Source organism: Elaeis guineensis, chromosome 2 (genome assembly GCF_000442705.2).
Source record: "Elaeis guineensis isolate ETL-2024a chromosome 2, EG11, whole genome shotgun sequence".
Taxonomy (NCBI): domain Eukaryota; kingdom Viridiplantae; phylum Streptophyta; class Magnoliopsida; order Arecales; family Arecaceae; genus Elaeis; species Elaeis guineensis.
In genome coordinates this window covers 97,178,679-97,185,232 of record NC_025994.2, presented here as the reverse complement: position 1 = coordinate 97,185,232, position 6,554 = coordinate 97,178,679, and positions in this window count along the sequence as shown.

The following is a 6,554-nucleotide window of genomic DNA, read 5'->3' as shown; positions in this document are numbered from 1 at the left end:
TTTTGAAAGAGAAAAAATGTCATAATTTTTGTGAAAAAATATCATAATTTTTTAAAAAAATATTATAATTTTTTTAAAAAAATATTTTTATTATTTAAATTTTTTTTAAAAAAATAAAATTATAAATATTAAATATATATTAAAAAATAATGATTATATGGCGAGGCAGCACGCTCCATGTCAGATTTTTTACCCCGCAAAGAATTTCTCAAAAAAAAATACGGAACTCTCAATACGAGGATTCTGCAAATTGTGTCTCCGGTGGCTAGGAAAAATCCAAATTAGTTTCAAAGAATGAATACATACTCATCCAAGAACTCTGACATCAACAGAAACGAGTGCAACTTTAGTTCCGTTGGTATGTATGATCCTTGTCGCTTCGGGTGAGAAGTGGAGCTTCGATTTGCTCATTGCATCTGTTCTCGTTCCAACTCCCAATTACACTAAACTCTGGCCCAGCAAGCATGCTAGACTTTATTTATTACAAAAAAAAAAAATACTAGGCTTTGTCTAGCTGAGATGTGGTGTCAGGTGTATATAATAGAAATGCAAATGAATCGAACAATTTGCAAACTATTCGATTCAATTCAATTATTATTGAATTCAAATAGCTTGAGTAGTTTTTTGAATCGAGATCAAATTACAAAATATTCAATTTGAAAACTCATCAGCCTACTCAATTATATATATATTTTTAATAATATTATTTTTTATTTATAATATATATATTAATATATATATAGTAAATTAAGGCTCGATTTCAAATTTGAACTCGAGCTTGAGTATGATTCGGTTGATCTCGAATTAAGTTTCGAGTCTGAATATTTTAAGTCGAGTTAAACTCGAGCTTCCAGCTATTCAGTTCGATTGCACCTATTTTTTTTACATGCGGACGGTAACACCACTCTGATGCGAGAGCAATCCAAAAAATCAGAATACAAAAGTTTTTGCAGGACCGGCGGGATACTGTCATCCTGTCGCTAGCTCAGTATCCAGAGTGCTCCGTTACAAAGGATGCGACCCAGTTTGCCGCATTGTTCGCCTCTCGATAGATATATCGTACCACCACTCCTGCTGGAAGCGAAGTGCATACCGTCCAGATGTCAGCAAGAAGTGGATGAGCTTTTAGCTATCTCCTGCTATCACAGATCCATCTAATGATGGTAGCAGAGTCACTCTCGATGAAGATTCTCTCCGTCCACAGCTCTTACCTGGCAAAGATAATATCCGCCCAAGCAACATGAAACTCAGCTTCCGAAACTGAAGGCTTGAAGAGCTGGAAACCTCCAGCCGCCAATAGCTTGGCATCTGGGCCCCGGATGACAACTTTGCACCACCCCTCCCATCCTGACATTGCCATCAAAATTCATCTTGACAAACCCCGAAGGAAGGGGCTCTTAGGAAATAAAAATGACCCTCTAGATCGCTGTAGGGGCAACAAGGGAGTCCTAGAGAATGGGGACATCAAGGGATGGACTAGCAGCATTGAAATGACTACACTTCACAGTCAAGCAGATCGTTCTCTCCAACACTCGGTGTGCAGGAACTACCTCATCCTCGAAGTCAGGTTGTTTCTGGAAAGTCAAATCTGGTATGCGATGTAGACCAACCTGCCCCCCAAGTGGAGGTCGTTCTATCAACAGTACTCCGATGGATCATACTCAAGAAAGACACAAGCCAATGATCTCCGATCGTCTCCTAAGGCTGACTGCCTGTTCTCCTCCAAATCAGCTCGGCCCTCAGACAGTGCAAGATGGCGTGTTCAGTCGACTCATCCTCCAGCCCACAAATTGGATATGAAACAGACAACTTCATGCCTCTATCTTTGAGAATCATGTGTGTCAGAAGTCGGTCCGATGCAATCTTCCAGAGAAAGAGTCTCACTTTGAGATGGATGGATATTCTCTAAATCTAAGCAGCATCAATTCTCCTAACCATCATTGGCCTACACATCTTAGAAAGATCCCTCAAAAAAACCTTAGGAACACAAGATCGGCCCCACACCCTCAGATCCTGGCTGCGGTGAACAAAAATAGGAGTGGCGAGGATCCGATCAGCAAGCAGACCGCCAAATAATCTAGTGATCTCTTGTATTTTTCCATCTCTACCATTGGCGTTGAGTAGATCACAGATATGTAGATGATCATCTATCTCACTACTAATGTAGGTCGACCATCGAGAAAGAGGAAGACTGGAGATCCAAGTATCCCGGCTCACAACCATCAAAATCCTATCTCCAATCAGCCATCTGACCTGAGCCAAAACAACAAGCCGGTGAGCACAAATCTCCTTCCAGAGGAAAGAGCAACCATGGGGGTCCTTGATCTGGGACTCCTGACTCCACGCCCCATACTGAGCCTTCATCACCCTCCTCCAGAAATAGTCTGGCTGGATAAAAAATCGACAGCATGTCTGAAAATCATAGCCTTCCTCTTGATTAACAGGGACTAATCCTCAGACCAACATCCCTCACAAGCTGACACACCATCTCCCAGGACAGTAAGTGGATCCCACACTCGACATTCCTCGAGCCCCACAGAAAATTCTGAAGCCGCTGCTCCAGCCCTCTGAGGCAGGAACTCAAGACGATTATATTGGCCAAGAGGTATATCGGAATGGAACTAAGCATCGATCTCACAAGAGTCATCCTACCTATCATGGAGAGAGCATTGACTTGCCAACCCTCGAGTCGATCCTGAACCCACTGCTCCAAAGATCTACAATCGATCCTACGGAGATGTCGATCGATGATAGGAACATCCAGATAGGTCAAGATCTCGATCAATTTCGAAATCTCCAATCTCTCTCGAATCGTCTACTTCACCTGGGTCTTCATCATGCGACTGAATATGACCGCAGACTTCTGCAAGTTCACAAGCTGACCTAACATTTGATAATAAACCTCGATAATAGATGCAAAACACCTCACGTTCCACATCGAGACCCATCTAAAAAGGGGGCAGTCATCTACAAAGAGATGGTGCAAGAGCAGCGCGCCCTAGGGGCGGGCCAGTAGGTCTCCAACACCGACCTCTGAACCGTAGCCTTCAGTGTTCGAGATAAAACATTACCAGACAAAATAAATAAAGGGAGAGGAGGCAACCTTGACAAAGCCCAATAGTCAAGTGAAAGAACTCCATCGGGTGCCATTAATTAGGATAGCAAAGCTAGGAATGTCTACACAGTTCATAGTCCAGTCAATCCATCTATCCTGAAAATTAAACTCTCGAAGGATCCACCTAAGAAACTGCCAACTCATCCAGTCATACGCTTACTTCATATCCAGCTTGATCGCCATAAGGCTCCACAGACAGGAGCACACTGCAGATCATGCATAAACTCCTGAGCAAGCAAGATATTATCGGTGATGCACCGGCCACTAACAAAAGTACCCTACTCTGGGCAAATCAGGCGAGGTAGAATCGGCTTCATATGATCGATCAAGATCCTGACATACATCTTGTAGAGAGTGGTACTAAGACTGATCGATCTAAAATACCTTAGAGTCGATACATCATACCACTTCGGGATAAAAGTGATCAGCATCTTCTTCCACTCCTCCAGAATACCTCTAGATTCAAAAACCATCTATACCACCTCCTCTCTGATAATAGACCAATACTGATAGAAAATGAGTGGGAAAAAGCCGTCCAATCCTGGGGCCTTATGCATCCTGAGAGATCAAAGAGCCTTCCGCACCTCTTCGATCGACACCGGATAGGTTAGAACCTCATTCTCCAAATCAGAGACATGGGTTGTAGGTTGGGACCCCTGAAAGGGTAGATCACTACCCAAGGACGCCGTCCAACGAAATTTGAAGAACTAAAGAATCTGCTCCCTAATCTCCTTACTATCATCCATCACTCTGTCGTTACTCTCTCTCTCAACTGCCTGATATGGTTGACGAACCTCCTGATCATAGTGGACTGATAAAAAAATTTGATGTTTCAATCACCTTCCCTGATCCACTGAACCCTAGACTTCTGCCTCCACATCATCTTCTACTGATGCAGCAAAGAGTGGTGCTTTGAAAACTTGTGACGAAGCTCTCTCAAATGAAGCTCTTGAAGGCCCCCCTCCTGATCCTCCTTCAGCTACAATGCTGCAATGTCCGCCTCCATCCCCTCGAGACACCTGAAGATATTACCAACCTCATACGGCTCCATCATAGAAGCCTGTGCCTGGCTAACTCCAACCTTCGAATCATTCGATACCTTGTATCTCCATGGACCGACATCCTTCATACCTCCCGCACCAGATCCCATGATCTGGGATAGAAAGTTCAAAAATTCTTAAACCTAAATAGGGCCCTGGGTAAGTGAAGTCCATCCGTCGAAATAAGAATCAGATAATGATCCGAAGTAATCCTCGAAAGGTGCTTAACCTGATGTCCCGAGAACCACTGGATCCACTCTGCAGTGCCAAGCGCTCGATCGATCCTCTCCCAGACTCGAGCCATCCCTTGTCGGTTGTTGCACCAGTTACATCTGAGACCCAAGTAGCCAAGGTTAATCAGACCCACATTGCTAATGAAGTCTCTAAACTCTCTAGAGTCAATACTGTCCCCAAACTATCTGCCTCTCCTCTTCTCATGGGACCTCACAATACAATTGAAATCCCCAACGATGAGGAAAGACAAACCCTGCAAAGCCATCCTGGAGATCTCGGATCAAAGCACCCTCCGCTCCCTATACTCAGTGCTTGCATAGACTCTGAAAAGCAACCAAAGTCCATCGATATGGTCCGAAATGACTAAGACCATCTGCTACTCATATCTATGGAAGGCATCCATCCTGATCGAACCACGATAACTCATCCCCAGGATACCCCTAGACTGCCCTCTGGACTTCACTACGTATGTGCTTTATGCCACCAGAATCCGACGTATAGCCCTAGCCAGACTCGCCCAAAAGAGACAAGTCTCAAATAGGACACAGACATCAGAGCCATGCTATTGTATCAACCGATTGAAAGTTGATCGAAACGAGGACTTCCCCGCCCTCTGAGTGCTTCAGATCAGCAACCTCATGATGATGACTCACAGAGAGCAGGGCCCACACCTGTGCCCCCTCATCTTGAGAGCCCATCTTTGTCCCAATAGCTATCAAATCCATCGACGACAAGCACGCCACAATCTGGTGACAACGACCTCATGGGTAGGGTCTCGGCACCCTGCTGACGCATCCATGTGAGCGGGGTCCATTCCCTTGAGAGGTGCTAAGTTCCTCTCTCCATCTCCTGCTCAACCCCACTCTCCACCACTAGGCCCCCTGAAGTAGAGTCTCCCTCTTTCATCTGGATCAAAGTCTCCTCCTCCTCCCTAGAGGTCCTTGCCAAGAAGAAAAAGACCCTAGGGTCAGCAGTGCCAACTACCGTCTCCATGTGGGTCTCCAAGGAGGCCATAGCATAGCCTTTTCCCTTCTTCTTCCTTGAGGAATCTTTCTTGGACCCCTCAAGACCCAACTCCTTGCCGTTGGGCTTGAGAGAAGCCCGGCCCGTATCAAAAATAGAGGATCAGGCGCACTTGGGCTGGGTTGAGCCCACTCCTACCTTTGTGGCCTGCCCGCCATCAACAAGGCCCACGCCCTCACATCGGCCCAGCGCCAGCCCGCATGCGGCCCCAATCAAAAGCTCAAAGCGATTGGCACTTGGGCTCAAGCCTACAAAAGCCTTCGCATGCATCTCTATAGCCTCCACATCAAATCCGATCATTGGATCAGACTTGGACCTGATCGGAGATCGCCGCCACATGATTTTGGTGGGCTAGATCCAACTGTCGAATCCGACCACCGAGTTGGCCCAATCCATATCCCCATCAGCTGCTTCCTTTTTGGGTTGACTTGTCTTCAGATCTAGCCCAATCAACCCGGCCACCATCTTCCTCGAGTCGCCTTGAGTCTCTATCTTTGGTTGCCACCGACGGACAGCCACCATCCACAACCCCAGGCGCAGCCCCTCCGTAGCAAGTCCCCCATCCATCCCCTCGGTCTAGGTTCCCGCCGATGAGATCCCATCACCTCCCCTAGCCCGACACACCTCTTTTGGTAGGTGGAAACGGATGCACCGAAAGCAAATCCCCTCGAGGCTCTCGTAGACAAACCTCTGTTAGAAAATATCGACCGGCCCCTTGACAAGCACCCCCGACCTCAATGGCCGAGAGAGATCAACCTTCATGCACGTCTAGGTGAAGCCAAGGCATTAAAACTCCGCCATGCAGTCGTCTATCGCAATCAAATCTCCGGCTAGGCACAGCACCTCCCAGATTGCCACCTCCTCCCAAAATTATGTCGGAGACCGCAAAAGTCGGACCCAAAGGAGGGCCGTTCCAATCACACCCTCTTCCAGAAAGAACCCTGATCGCCATAGCTCCACAGCCAAGACTTGTCCAGCAACCATCCATCGCCATCGGAGAATCAAGCCCCTCTCCCCATCGTCCTTGAACCAGAATAGAAGGAAGCCCTTCTCCAGTCCGTATGCCGCTACATCTCCCTTCAGCCCTACCCGCAGTCGAAATTCTTTAGCCACCAGCTCTGATGCCACCGATCGGCCCAAGT